The sequence below is a fragment of the Haliaeetus leucocephalus genome, unplaced genomic scaffold (assembly GCF_000737465.1).
Source record: "Haliaeetus leucocephalus isolate CR32 unplaced genomic scaffold, Haliaeetus_leucocephalus-4.0 Scaffold830, whole genome shotgun sequence".
Classification (NCBI taxonomy): Eukaryota; Metazoa; Chordata; class Aves; order Accipitriformes; family Accipitridae; genus Haliaeetus; species Haliaeetus leucocephalus.
In genome coordinates, this window is record NW_010973266.1 from 325,775 (window position 1) to 339,812 (window position 14,038).

The following is a 14,038-nucleotide window of genomic DNA, read 5'->3' on the forward strand; positions in this document are numbered from 1 at the left end:
ATCTCCAGCCCCAGTAAAATAATGCATTTGATTCCCCCTGTCTGGCTGAAAGAACAATTTGGAGGAAAGCAAGCTTGCAGCAGTTAGTACAAATAATGCAGAACCAGCATTTGGGCATCACAGAAATCTTGAGGGTATCATGGAGGTACTTCACACCTTTGAAAGTTCAAGTGTATGGCTTTGGGCTAGGCAGCAAAGAATTAGGAACCCCAAATTAGTGATGAGTTCAGAATACATCTACCTTTGAGTTTACTTATCTGTATGATTGTGATCATAATGCTTACCAGTGTTTGTTAGTACTCTAAGAACTATGTGCAAAGTGTTAGGGCTAAACATTAATCACCGCATCTGGTAGAGACTGATCTACAAGGTTTTGCCTGGCTCAGTTCTCTGAAAGACAGTTCTCTTTGTTCAAAGCAGATTTTTACTGAGGTTGTAGCTAACACCTAAAAGGTGATCTTTCCACATGTGGAGTAAAGATTGACCTTTTTCTCAAGCCTTTGCTCAGTACTAAACAGGGAGATAAGGCATTACTGTTCATCTTTCAAATCTTGTATAATTAAAAATTGTTTATATTATTAGCTTATCTATTATTAACGACAATTGTCTGGTACTCCTAACAATGTGCAATTTTACATGCTTCCAGAGATCTTGGCATTTGGAAATCCACTGATTCACGCTTAATTTCAAAAAGGAATCAATACAATTAATTTCCTCTCAGTAGCTGAGGAAGGTCTGAAATACCTGAAAAGTGACTGCTACAGCTACACAGAATATACACAGACAGAACGCACAAAAAACTGCAATGGTACAATATATAAGAAATAAGGAACAAATGCAAGGAAATACGCTGTGTACATTCTGGGAATATATAAATACGTAAGTGTTACGATGCCAGAAACCCCAACTGAGCCACAGGCAGAGACCCATATGGATAGGTAAAGGATTATAAAGTAATGTACAGTAAGTAGGCTTCCTGGAACAATACTGCCCAGCAAGGAGGCATTCATTTCAAATGGCTTTAAAAGTTTTAATACATAACATCCGTTTAGACTTTTCAAAGCTATAAAGAAAGATACAACATTGGATTTACAGTGAGATACTGCTTCTCCTCTTAAAAACATCTCACATTTTTAGTCAACAGTAATCTATTACATAAGGAATATTATTCTAGTGAAAAATTAATGTGCATCGGACCTAAGGTAGCGATCATTTGAAGCAAAATCTCTTGCAAAGACTTATCCTTTTCTGGTATGAAAATCTCCAAATCCTCCATTCAGCTGACAAATTATTGCAGGTACTGTTAATAAATACTGTCTACTGTCAGCTCCCAGCAAGCACTGAGAAAAACCTGTCACTCTTGACCTGTACATAACATTAGTTTGATTAGTGCCCTCATGGCACATTAAAGGAAAATGAGAACTCAAAAGTTAAACCATTTACATTACCACAATTTGCTAACACTATCATTGCAAAATCTGATATGCAACTTACACATAAGAAAAACCGATTTTGCTTTGCCAACTTTCCTGATTCGTATCTTAGTTTTGGCTTTGCCCATTGCCATTTACTGCTGACAAAGAAATGACAGATATTACAGGAATGACATCAAGGTCTAGAGAAGGCCTCTTAAAACAAATTGATATTATGAGAATGATGCCTGTGATTGTATTATGCAAAGACGGATTTTCCAAATAAACAGACTATTCAAAAAATAGCCAGTAAAAATATCTCCTAACTGATGAACAATCAGCTGATGAGTCTGCTTCTGATCAATTAATTAAAATTCAGTAATTTCATAGTCTTGCACATTACCCAATTTAAACATGATTTGCACACAAATCAATGCCAGCTTTACAATTGATAATTTTAACCAGTTGTTCCCCTTGTAGTTTGTCTTGTTGGACATTTTAGAAAGAGCATCTCACAACAGACTGAAGCAAAATAGTCTAAATGTTAGTTCTCAAGAATGATGCTTTAAGTGGCTTCTGACAGATCTCTTTTTCACAGGTAGTGAAATTTAGGTATACAATAAAATTAGCAACAGTGGTACAGCAAGGGATATACACATTTATGTACTTATTAAATTATCTGGGATACCTGACAATAAAATATGCTTTAAATAACTTAATACATGTATGTAACCTACTGTCCTTGCCATTGGAACTTCATATTAGTTTAAGATTTCCCAAATCTTAGAATTAATTCAGCAATTTGGTACTCTGATAGCTCTGTTTTGAAATACTTACTGGTGCCTACAATTGCACTGAATCAATGGCACAAGAACTAATCTTCTTGATTGTGCTTTTAGAATTAGACTCCAAGTTAGCAAAGGAGATGGCAATAAAGAAGAGTACAGCAGGATTTCCTCCCCCAGGAATATGCAGGAAAAACATCCGGCACTGGGGGGACTCAGGACAGAAACTGAGTACTGCAAAACACTGTGAGTCTCGCCAGGACCAGGGACACACAGTGAAGGTGTTGGGACTGGAGCAAGATCTAAACAAAAGTGTTCCATTCCTCCTGTTCCCGTATTCTGAGCTATAAATATACACAGTTCATCATGTGTACAAGTAAATGAGAACTCAGAAAATATTTTTTTTTTTTAATAACAAGAACGAGTACTTGCAAATGAACTAGGAAGGCTTCAAAATGTGCGTTATTCTACTTTGCTATTTGTTTCTATAACAATGCCCTTCCTTTAACCATGAATCAAATAATCTGTTAAAAATGTTGCCATGCATCAGTCAATGGAGTGATAAATCTGCATCATATAAAAACAATGCAGCCAACCTATGTCACTAGCATTAATCTTATGTTTTTAGTGGGAGGACCTAGCGTCATTTCCTTTAGCTTGTACTTGCTGACTACCAGATTATCCCGAAAGGCTTCAATATACTTTAAGGATCTATTCTTTCCTGTACAACTTTTCTAAGTAGCTTATGACAAAATAGGTGACTCAGGTAAACATTTCATGACTGTTGAGAAGCTACAAATATTTCACTTCCACAACTCTATATGCAAGAGCAAACAAAAGATCATCAGTGCCTTAACTAGCTGTGCTGCTTGTTGTGACCTACGCAGGGCTATCAAGAGATGACAGGCAATCAGGATGTATCTAATGCTTGAATACAAATAAAATAGAAAACTTTCCAGATTACAGCTCTTCCTTTCTAGAAAGAGAAGTCTTCCCTTTGAAAAGGTTGGAAGAATACATTTACTCTTCTAATCCTTTGTTCTTGCTCTAGAAAGTATTGCTTATGAGAAAAGAGTTTATTTGTACTTTGAACATACTGAAGAAGTATCTTTGACTTCTGTGCATTTTTGAAATCAAAATAACAAATTCAATATGGCAAATAAGGACCATTAGAAAAAATGCACGCTTATGACTGGGTTTACTGATGACCTTGTTAAACTTTAAAGCACACAAATACAAATGACATAGACGATTTCTCTTCTACTAGTTCCACAAACACAAAATTTTTAATTTGCATCAGGAGTCCTTGACAATAGTATTAGATTCTTCACACTTGGAACACACTACCTTAATTATTTTGACAGTTTCAAACTAATTCTACGTTTTTAACTGATGACTCTACAGTTAAAGTCTTCTGGACTGGTTGGGTTATTCTCTGTTTCTTTTCAAATTTTGTTGTATTTTTCAGAAGAGGCAGACCGCAAACAGTTTTTGAAATAGAGTTGAACAGCTTTTTAGACATGACAGGACAGTAAAAGAAGGAAACTCTCAGGCAATTGCAACTTTCAAGTAAAGTTTACAGTCAAAGTTAGTCACATGCTTAAATATTTTGATGAGTCAGATCCATGGTTCACACTTTTTTTTAAGCAGTAAACTTCACTGGTAAGGGTGCAAATTAATGTTAAATTACCACAGCAGTTTCTTTGCTGCAAAATAAATAAATTTAATTCTTATTTTGGTCTAACAACTGCAGGTTGCCTCACACTGGATATCAGCAACTGCTTTACAAACCCAGAAAAAAGTTACTGTGTCTGCACTAGAAATGTACTTGCTCTGCTGTGTCGGTAAGACTTCTAGCAAAACGACCTCCACTCATCAAGTGCTTTTTAGTATGGAAGTCCCCTGACACATTTTCCCAAAGACCTGTGGCAAAAACTGGCTGTTATTCTGGGTGCATCAGGAGAATTACGAGAAAGTTCTGAAACCTTCTGAGCTATGATGCTGAAGAGCTTTAGCCTGAGCTAGATTGGCCTGCCTGCGACAAAGGCACTACCCAGCCCAGAGCAGGGGCTGGATGGACCCGTGCGATAGGCAAACCTAGAGAGAAGTCAAACAAATGCCACAGTAGAAGCAAACGCTCAGGGTTTGCTCTTGGAGCCTAGGATATGTCAAATAATTACTTTGACGTAAAGACAGACCTCAGTCTGGATGGCAGTGTCAGCTGAATGGATTGTGAAAGATAAGTTTTTTCAAAGCCATTTAGGAGGTCTGGATGCCACATTCCTACCAAGACTAAAACAAGTAAGAGGCAGAGGTTCTTCTTCTCCTCAGCACTACTGGAAATCTGGGTCTAGTTATTAATTTTAGTCTCTACACAGAACACCAAAGGGAATCGCTTAGTGCAATCTTAAAATGAACAATTCCATGCTATTGGAATCACTGAAATCCTTTCGTAATTTATTTTAAAGTACTCATTACAGTAGTTACAATTAAAGATACTTTATGAAATGCACCCTCTTTTATGAAAGCTATATGGTGTACTGTATATACATTTCAAAGCACTGAAATTCAGCCAGGAAATAATAGGGCAATTGGAAACATGACCGACTCTCCCTTGCTTTCATACTTACCTCCCTCCCATACTGTCACAAGAGAGGAGAAGACAAGGAAGCGGCTAAATATCAGCAATTTGGTCATGGAAGAGAGCAGCTGAACATGATTCAGTGTGACAAGAGGCACTGTGATTTGGCTAAACCATTTCTCAGGGCACTTTGTAAGGAGGATCAGCAGCATTATTCCTTTAATAGCCATGTCTAATGCAATAGCCAGCTGGGTTTTGTCCCAGACCAAGGTATCAGCATCAGGTCAGAAGGTAACATTCTGTTTACACGATTATTTCCTAAAGCACTTATCTTCTGCTCGGTGTGAAAGTTGACTTTTCTGTTTGTAAGGAGGCCTAAAGAATTGAGGGAATGGGAAAAATTAGCTACACTGAGCTGGAGCTGAATGGCATTAAGTGGGAGGTCTGAGAAAGGCTGCTGCGGCGCTCAGCAGGACACCTTATTAGCCGCGTCATCGCAGTTCATTCAGGCAAGCCATACCAGTGTCACCAGCATTCCCACACAAAGACAAAGTTCTTCACACAGTCTATAAACATGCCTCCCTGGCCAATTCATCCTAACTTGACACTGCTGAAAAGAGGGGCTTGAGGGTTTTGGTTTTTTTTTTTTTTTTTTAAACACAACAATAACATAACAAAACAAAACAAAAAACTTGCAGCTCTGCCAAGCAGGCTGAATGAAGGAGAAGGAGGGACACTGTCACATTTCTTGGGAAGAAACAATCCAGAGGTCAAGCCATATTTTATTCAGTGAGCAAATTTTTATAATAACTAAACGTGTTTAAGCTAAATACTAGCTAATATGAGCACTTCCATTATTTCTCGTACAACTTACAGGGTAGGATATTATCTTTCCACAATCTCTTTACTTTTGCACATTATCCATGCAGAAGGAATTAAAGGTATAAAAGCCGCTTTTACAGAGAACATGTGACTGCCTATATAAGATGTCCTTTCCTAAGGAAAGGAATATGAAAACCATAACTAACTACGCAGAGAAGAAAGGACAGCTCAGTCTCAGTGTGGCAATCATTTCTCAGGTGAAACTCCTAATCTTGTTTACTGTTGACCTAAGTAGAGCTTTGAACCACAGGTTCTATTGTGATCTCAATCTAGTAAAAGTAATGCTGGCCTACGTCTCTGCACGGGACAGCAAAACCTCTTCATGTTTTGGCCGATCAGTGAAGTGTTCAGGCAACACCTCCGAGGCTGAGCCGGCGGGGCCCTTTGCACCTCCGTGGTAGCCTGGACCCCCCTGCCCACGTCCAGCGGCCGGACTCACCGCACGGCACCGCCGGGAGGATCACCGAACGGCTACCAGCGCGGAGGCAGCGCAGCCAGCTGCTCCGCAGCCTGACAGGCATCCCGCGGCCAGAGCCCACGGGCAGCAGGCTTGGACCTCGTGGCCACAGTTTGCAAGGGGCATGCTCAACTAATGTTTGCTTGACAAGAGAGGATCTTAGCCCAAAGAGGAATGTTTAGAAAGGGGTGGGGGGGGGAAGGCAGAAAGTGACTTGACCATCCCACCGGTGGGAGCCAAGAGCTGGTATGGAGGTAGCAGGTAACCTATGGATAAGAAGGTTATACACACTTTCTTCTCCATAGATCTATAATGTCAGAGGTAATAACAACTCCTGCAGTGACTTCTGGTGGAAAGTCAAGGAACGACGACAGAGAAACCTGTCTTCTACCACAGCCCTGTTAAGGAACTGAAGATCAAGAGAATGGAAATGTTAGGTTTTGGCTTGTACAAAACTAGACACAGGATTGCTGTGTGGCCTTTCAGATTTCTGCTGTTCCTATCCTCATCGCTTTTTCCTTTATAAGTTTTAGTCAAAGAGATCAGCTTGCACACCTGCACCTCAAGAACTGGTCCGTGGGGGATCCACCTCCAGCAGAGGCTTTGGAGAAAGCTTTGAAACAGAACCCTGACATCTATTCCACGTATTGCCTCCCTTCTGCAGCACAGTCAGCGCTTAGCTCGCACCAGTTTGCATTCTCAGATATACGTTTAGAGACAAATTCCAGAAAAATCCCCATCAATTCTGAATAAAAGTTACCTGGTGTCTAAGTGTGCCTCAAAAGGCGTGATGTAAGTGCCTTCATTGGCATGCCTAAGGTGTTGTAGCACTGTCATTAAAAAGATAAAGTTTATCATATTTTTGTGCCTTGTTCTTTCTGATATAATAGCTAAAACCTATTAATAACACCAAAACATCTCAAAAGGTCAAGCAGCATACAGCAAGATGAAGGGAATTGTCAAGAAGCTTAGGCAATCATCTTAGCACTCAAGACATTTGCCAGAGCTGTTTAACTAATATGTGATGTTCACTTTTAATTTCAATATAGTGCCATTTGGGCAAAAAAGTTGTATTTTTTAATTAATTACAATGTCAGCAGCTATTAAGATTAAAAGAAAGACCACATCAATAATAAATACTTAATCCAAAGAAAGGATTACAAGAAGAGCAATAAAAATCAATTTTTAGAGCTGGAAAATTGTGACTTTTTCCTCACTTGACTGGTATTTTCATTATATTGACAAAACCATGATCTTACCTGACACTGACATTCGCCTAATGAAATAGCAGCCATGTATAATGAGGTAAGTACTTGTCAATTTTGCTACAGGAGAATACAATGCTATGGCACTGGTGTTGTGTTACAAAGAAATTTTCTTGCTTTTCATCTGATGTAAGAGAAAACAACAAGAAGTAACCAGAGAAACTGCACATCTTTTTGAATCTTCCTTTACTTTATCATGGAAGATTAAAATTCTTCCACATAACTTCTGGAACTCCTCAATGTTGGTAACACTTGGTCATAAGCAGGCAGCAGATAACTGCCATATCTTAATTTCCATGATGGCTGAGACGCTGCAATTCTTGCTTACTGTTCTGCAGGGCTTGGATGCCGGGGAGTAAAGCAAAAATCCTGTGTTCACTTTAGTGTTAGAAGTGCAAATAGCAAGCCAGAAAATAACGAGGATAGACAGCAATGGGATACTGATCCATTAACTCATTAAGGCTGGGAAAAGCACTTTCCGTGACAAATCTAGAAAAATTCAGAACAGAGGCATTGTATGTCCTAAACAGTTCACTGATGGGAACAGTGGCAGAATGGTTAAGAAATCTTGCCAGATTTGTATCTTGCCAGACTTGCAACAAGCACCTTTCCCAGTCCGACCTCCTGTGGATGGCCATGTGGGCAAAGGGGACAGCAGAAGGTGACAGGACACTGGCAACATCACACCACGGTGTGCTGCTAGCGATGGAAATCCGTACACTTCCATCGGCTTGCCTGGTGAAACTCCTAGGCTCAGAGGGACTGTGAATTAAAAATAAAACCAACCACATCTAGAAAAGGGCAATGCAAATTACTGGAAACACAGAAAGAAAGACTTCACTCACAAAGGATTAAAAAATGCTTGACATTGAGAAAAGCTAACTAGCAACAAATTTTATGTACTTAATTGTTAGCTTGGGCATTTATCCCTTTGAAAATCACACTACAGTGAACTGCTGAGCTAAGAGAGGAAACAAACGAGGGGTGACATGACAGAAACATTTGAAGCGCTAAAGAGAAGGGAAAAAACCCTCTCAAAAGAGCACAGCGATTAAAAAAATTAGAGCTGTCAACATTAGGTTTGAACAAAGAAAATTCTGGTGGATACAGAGATAGCAGGACCATTTTCCTTGTTGGAGTGAGAAACTGAATCATGTTGGCTGCATCTTAAATCCTACACCGAAGGAAGAAAGATAAAGAAGCTTTCATAAAAGGTGAGGCAGTTACAGCTATTTACCTGTCAGTCCATGAATAACGTCTGCCAAGTTGGTCTGTAACTACTTCAGCACTTGTACAGACAGACAAGCAGCTAAAAATGCTGTAACTTGCATCTGGTTGTTTACCTGTTAGGGAGAATACGTATCTTTCCAGGACACAGAATACAAGTCAGAGATAACAACCTTCTCACATAGTGATCCTACCTTCCTATGGGAGTAAAAATGTTGAAAGATGATTATTCACAGTGCCCATAGACTCAAACAGAAGCAGAATGGAGCTCTTTCAACCATTTCTCCGTTTTATAACTACCAGCTCATAGCATCATCTTACAGCAAGCATTGTAAATAACATCACCATAGCAATTTATTTTCATTTCTCTGCAAATGAATAAAAATTGGATCAACAGCCCATATAGATTCTTCTTAATTGAATCATAGCTATCCTGGAAGATTATATGGCTATACGATAGAACATTTCAAAAGACACAAACCACAATGAATGCTGATGTGAGTGTCACCTTTAGCTAAACTCTAATGACTGCTCTTTATCTAGCTGCAGACTCTCTAAGGAACGAATTTCAGTAAAAAGGAAATATAACTCAATGAGAAAGTGACGCACTCTGCACATTCTCATATAAAGCCATTTTCACAGCAAAATCAAGCAGGCAACAAGTTATTTGCAGCCATTTCTTTTTTAAGAGGCATTCTCTCTTTTCTTCAATTGTCTGTTTAATTACACAGATTCTCCTGGGAGTGGTATTTTTTTACAATTCATCCAATCTAGCCTGTAGTTACATCAGTTATCTTCTACTAGAAAGACATGGTACCCAACTGAGGCAGCTCCAGGAGAACGTACTACTGGGAAACAGGTAAAAAGGAGTAAAGCCCTTATGAAAGGTGAGGTGGAGGCTTAGAGTGCCGCCAAAAGTGGCCCAAGCTCCCAAGCAGACTTGGCAATCCCTTATTGTGATCCACGCCATAGGATAGTAAGTTTGCTTTTGTGAAAACAACAGTCGACAACCCCTCCAGGAAACCTCAGAGCTTTTATTTTCAGCATTTCTTCTGAAAGAGCCACAATTCTATTCACATTAGGCAGACAAAGTGAAGAGTGACTTAGTGTATCCACGCTATTTTTTTTTTAAGTGACACCTTTTTGTGTGACACCTGCAAGTTCTTAAAGTTCTGGATTTTGGATTGCTGATTCTCCAGTCAGATCTTTGCTTCCAAACGTGCTGTTGTTTATACAGATTTCTTTTTATCATGAAAGAAACAACAGATCTTTAGTTTACAATTTGAATAATAAATGCTTCAAATTTATTAATAACCTGTTCAGTTATTGATGCCAAAAAGAAGAAAAAAAAAAAAGCCCCAAATGCTGACAATAACAGAATAAGGGCAAAATTACTGACTAGGACTACCAAAAATCATCATTCACTTACTAAGGAAATACATTTATTGTATGCTTAAAATTATAATAATGTATATTTTCCATTACAATGCATACAAGTTCAAAATTATCTTTCTGCTAAAAATATAACCTAAATAAAATTCAAAATGTGTTTGTGTAAACAGGAAGGACATATAAGTTAAATTTTGACAACTGCATCAAACATGCAAAAGCTCAAGCCAGCAGAAAAACAAGCAGCAAGGAAAAAGTGTCTTTGACTGTATCTGACAGGTTGAAAGTAACAAGACAATTTTGCTGGATTTACTCTTTAAAGAGCATATTATACAAACACGTTAATTTTGAGAGCACTTAACCTTAGTTTAAAGGGGGGGGATGACTGAATATTAATGAGATGAGCCTCGGGGTGTTTAATGAAAAGCTGTCTTTTTGAATGTGATCTAGGGTTTTAAACCTTTGTTAGAAGACATTTGGATGGAAGGTTTATTTGCCCTGGGAGTGCATTCTATCTGAATACACAGAAATTTCACTAAACGTTTGAAGGCACATGATTACAGAGAGTTTTCACTTGACGTTAAAATCGCTGTTGCAAGAAATAAATAAAACAAAAGAAAATAAAAAATCCAACAGCCCCCCCCCCAAAGCAAGCTACTCCTAGGATCTTCTCAAATGACCCAGATCTTTAGAGTGAAGTTTTCCTTTGCCTAGAAACTAAGTGGCTTTTCTTTTGCTCATTCAGCTGCTAGTTCTGGGAAAAGCCCAAAGAGAAACATTTAGATTGGAGGGGTCTTTGAGAAGATGTGACAGTTGACTGATGAGCATCCATAAAATGACAAAGAATAGTTGTGTGGAGCCGGTGCATCACATCGCCTCTCCCTGGGAAACTAATTGCTCTGAATTGTTAATAGTAACATTATTTTTCTGGCAATCATTTCTTTTGAATACCCAAAATGAGCATGAAACAGCTCCTTTGACCGGACATAAAAGTTAAATGTCCCAATGTTGATCAAATTAACTTCAGCTATGTGACAATGGACTATATTTGTGAGAAAATAATGAAGGGCACAAAGGGAAGCTTTATGCCAAGATTTCACAGTTGTAATGTAAAAATGTTTCTGTTGAACTAGGCCAGGGAACATTTCAATAGGAAAACAGAAGAGCACTGTCACTTTCTTTAAAAAAAACCACATTCATTTTATGGATCTGAATGCTCTAGATAATTTCAGGAAGTTTAAATGGCTGGCACACCAAGAACCACAGTATCAGGCTAACATCTCACGTCCTTGTCCTTTGCAAACTCTCTTCTAATACTTTTAAAGGACCCTATCCTACAGCTTCTACTCATTCCCTAGCCAGGCTATTAAATTCAGTAGACACTTTTCCCCAGCAAGTGTCTAAAGGACTTGCCTAATATGCCAATATGATTAATTAATGACATATGCACAAGCATTAATTACAGCAGATGTATGAAAGACTAAACTGAAATGTAAACTACATTTCCTTTCTTACTCTTATGTATAGCTTAAACCCCCCAACTTTAGAAAATACAAAAATGCAAGTATTATGCAAATGGGGCTAATTGTACATGGGAATTATCCAAAATGGGCCTGGAGGAATTTTTTTTCCCCACAAAATATAAAGCAGATGTTCTTACTCTCATTTGTAAGGCAAACTCAGTTTTGACTGTATCTGTGTCTATCTGAACAATGTAATTGACGTCTGGGAATTTAGTCTGGGTTTACATTAGCATTGACAAACGCTCATTACACATGCCAATTTTCTACATATACACTGTATATGTATTTGTAAATATACAAGCAAATATTTACTTAACACCACTGTAATTCCAACTCTTTTAGTCTTTAAAGAGTCTAACACCACATTTTCTTCGCACTTGCTAAATGGCAAATGCTAAAGACAATCTGGCTCAGCACATAACCAGCTAACTGTCTTTAAAAGCATTCTTCTCTCTCTGTAATTCATTTTTAACATTATTAAAGTTAGATCACTTCAGAACACCATTGTAAGATTAAACCTTTCTACTTCCAAAACGTGTTATTATGATTATTAATAGATTTTCTCTGGAGAAAACTTTTAGTGGAAACTTTAAATCACTTACTTGACACTTTTTGTTCCCCCCGCCCCCCCAACCCCACCCCTTCTCAGTAATTTAGAGATGTTGTGCATCTCTATGTGTTAAAACCTTGTAGTTAAAATAATTTTGGGGAAACTAACTTCCCTCATGATTTTAACAGTTAAACTAATTCATTTGAGCTTATTTGCAAACTCTTTTCTTTTTTGTATTTCAAACTCCTGTGATAGCTTTTACCTTACATGAAAAGGCTGTACTTAATTCATGTTTATGAAGATGCAGGGTGAACAGAACTGCGCTTTCACTTACTCCCACAGTGACCTAAATCAACTGTGAGAAGGTGTTTCTGTTTCATTCAGTGAAGGTTTAGCTCATTAAACTGTTTTCCTTCTCAGTATTGTTCACCGAGTTTGAACTGCATTGCTGTTAAATGCTCTTTAGCAGTTTAAAGGCTTTAAAGGAAAAGACTTATCAGTCTCTGTTTTTAACAGCACTAAATCTGCATTATTAGTTCATGCAGATAAGGGGATTTAAAAGCTCAGCTTGAAACCTCTCTCTTCTGTATTTATCTGACACTGCATAGTTCCAGTAGCTCAGCTGGAAATGTAGATCTATGAAGCTTTAAAGAGAGATTAAAGCCAAGAAAAGAAGTACTTTTCCCCCTATAGATGCTCTCACTTTCCCTTTTCCTACTGTCTGAAGGAGTGATGGCAGACAATGGTCAAAGATGGTTCCCAAAACCCTCTGAATGGGGACACTGTTGGTGGTAGCATTCATTCAAAGTGAGCTTCAGTGTATTGTCCTCCCCAATCAGCAGATCAGAATAGAGTTTGCTGGTGGCTGCCAAAAGGTTAGCAATGCCGATGAAAGGGGTTTCCCATTATTCACTGCTCTTACAGAACTCCCCTTTTGTGTGAGTCAGCCCATCATTTCACTATGGAGGTCCGGATCTGCGGCTGGCTGCTCTCTCAAAATGAACAATTCATCTGAATGCAAGCTCACAGTAGTAGTGTGCAACCTAAAATCGAAGGTTTCTTTTCTAAGGACAGGGGAGTTGGGGCAGTTTTTGGCAGTGTCACATTTTAATGATATACCATCATGACATCTCTGACCCACAGCTGACACTAATACTACAGTCTTATTACCTTACCCTTGCCAGGGCATCGTGGGAGGTCCAAAGCCAAAATTAGCTAATGAAGCACACTGTATGCTGTAAACAAGTGCGCAATAAATAATGCAAAAGGTTTATACAGGTTTGCTAAAGTTCCCTCATGCAAAGCATAAGAAAAGGAGAGAAGACCAATGGAGCCAAGAAAAAAATGAAATAAAAATAGGCCTTTCCCACACTGCTCTGCGTAGGAGTACTCAAAAATCTGTGTCTCAAACTGCACTGAGAGTAGATCCTGATTTTACTGCACCTCTGTCCCTTGAATAAGGGATCTTTTATAAACCACTGCATGCTACCTATTTGCAAATCTTCCAAGCGCCTCCAGTGTTTTCTGATGATCTGAAGAGGTTTTACAAGTGACACAAGAGAAGACACACTGGATTTTTCCTCTTCATCCTTGTATTACCCCCAAAACTGAAAATAAATGCTTATTTGGGAGAAATTCCTACTTAGCCCTCTGCTGGGGTGCACAGGGAAAGCACTTTATACATAGTGGAAAAAACAGTTTCTATTGCTAAAATATCTGCCTGTCTTTAAATAAGATAAAACTTTGGATAGAATGTGATTGAAAAGGTATTTATACTCCATTCCACACTTCAGAACCTTTTTCAGTGAAAATCTACATAGGGAAAAATAACAACACTGCATACACAAAGATATTTTTCAATGCATAACTTAATTTGGTTCAGGAGTGTCTTTAACTTCTAGGTTGCTGCCAGAGAGACTCATGAGAGTAAACAGTTACTTGACTGTGGGGAACTCCTCACTGCATTT

General features: G+C 38.5%; 1 protein-coding gene across 1 annotated transcript in view; it reads right to left on the reverse strand.

The window, feature by feature from the left end:
- INPP5A (inositol polyphosphate-5-phosphatase, 40kDa) overlaps nucleotides 1-14,038 on the reverse strand; it is a 198,356-nt gene that overhangs the window by 79,105 nt on the left and 105,213 nt on the right. The gene's annotated exons all lie outside the window — the stretch shown is intronic.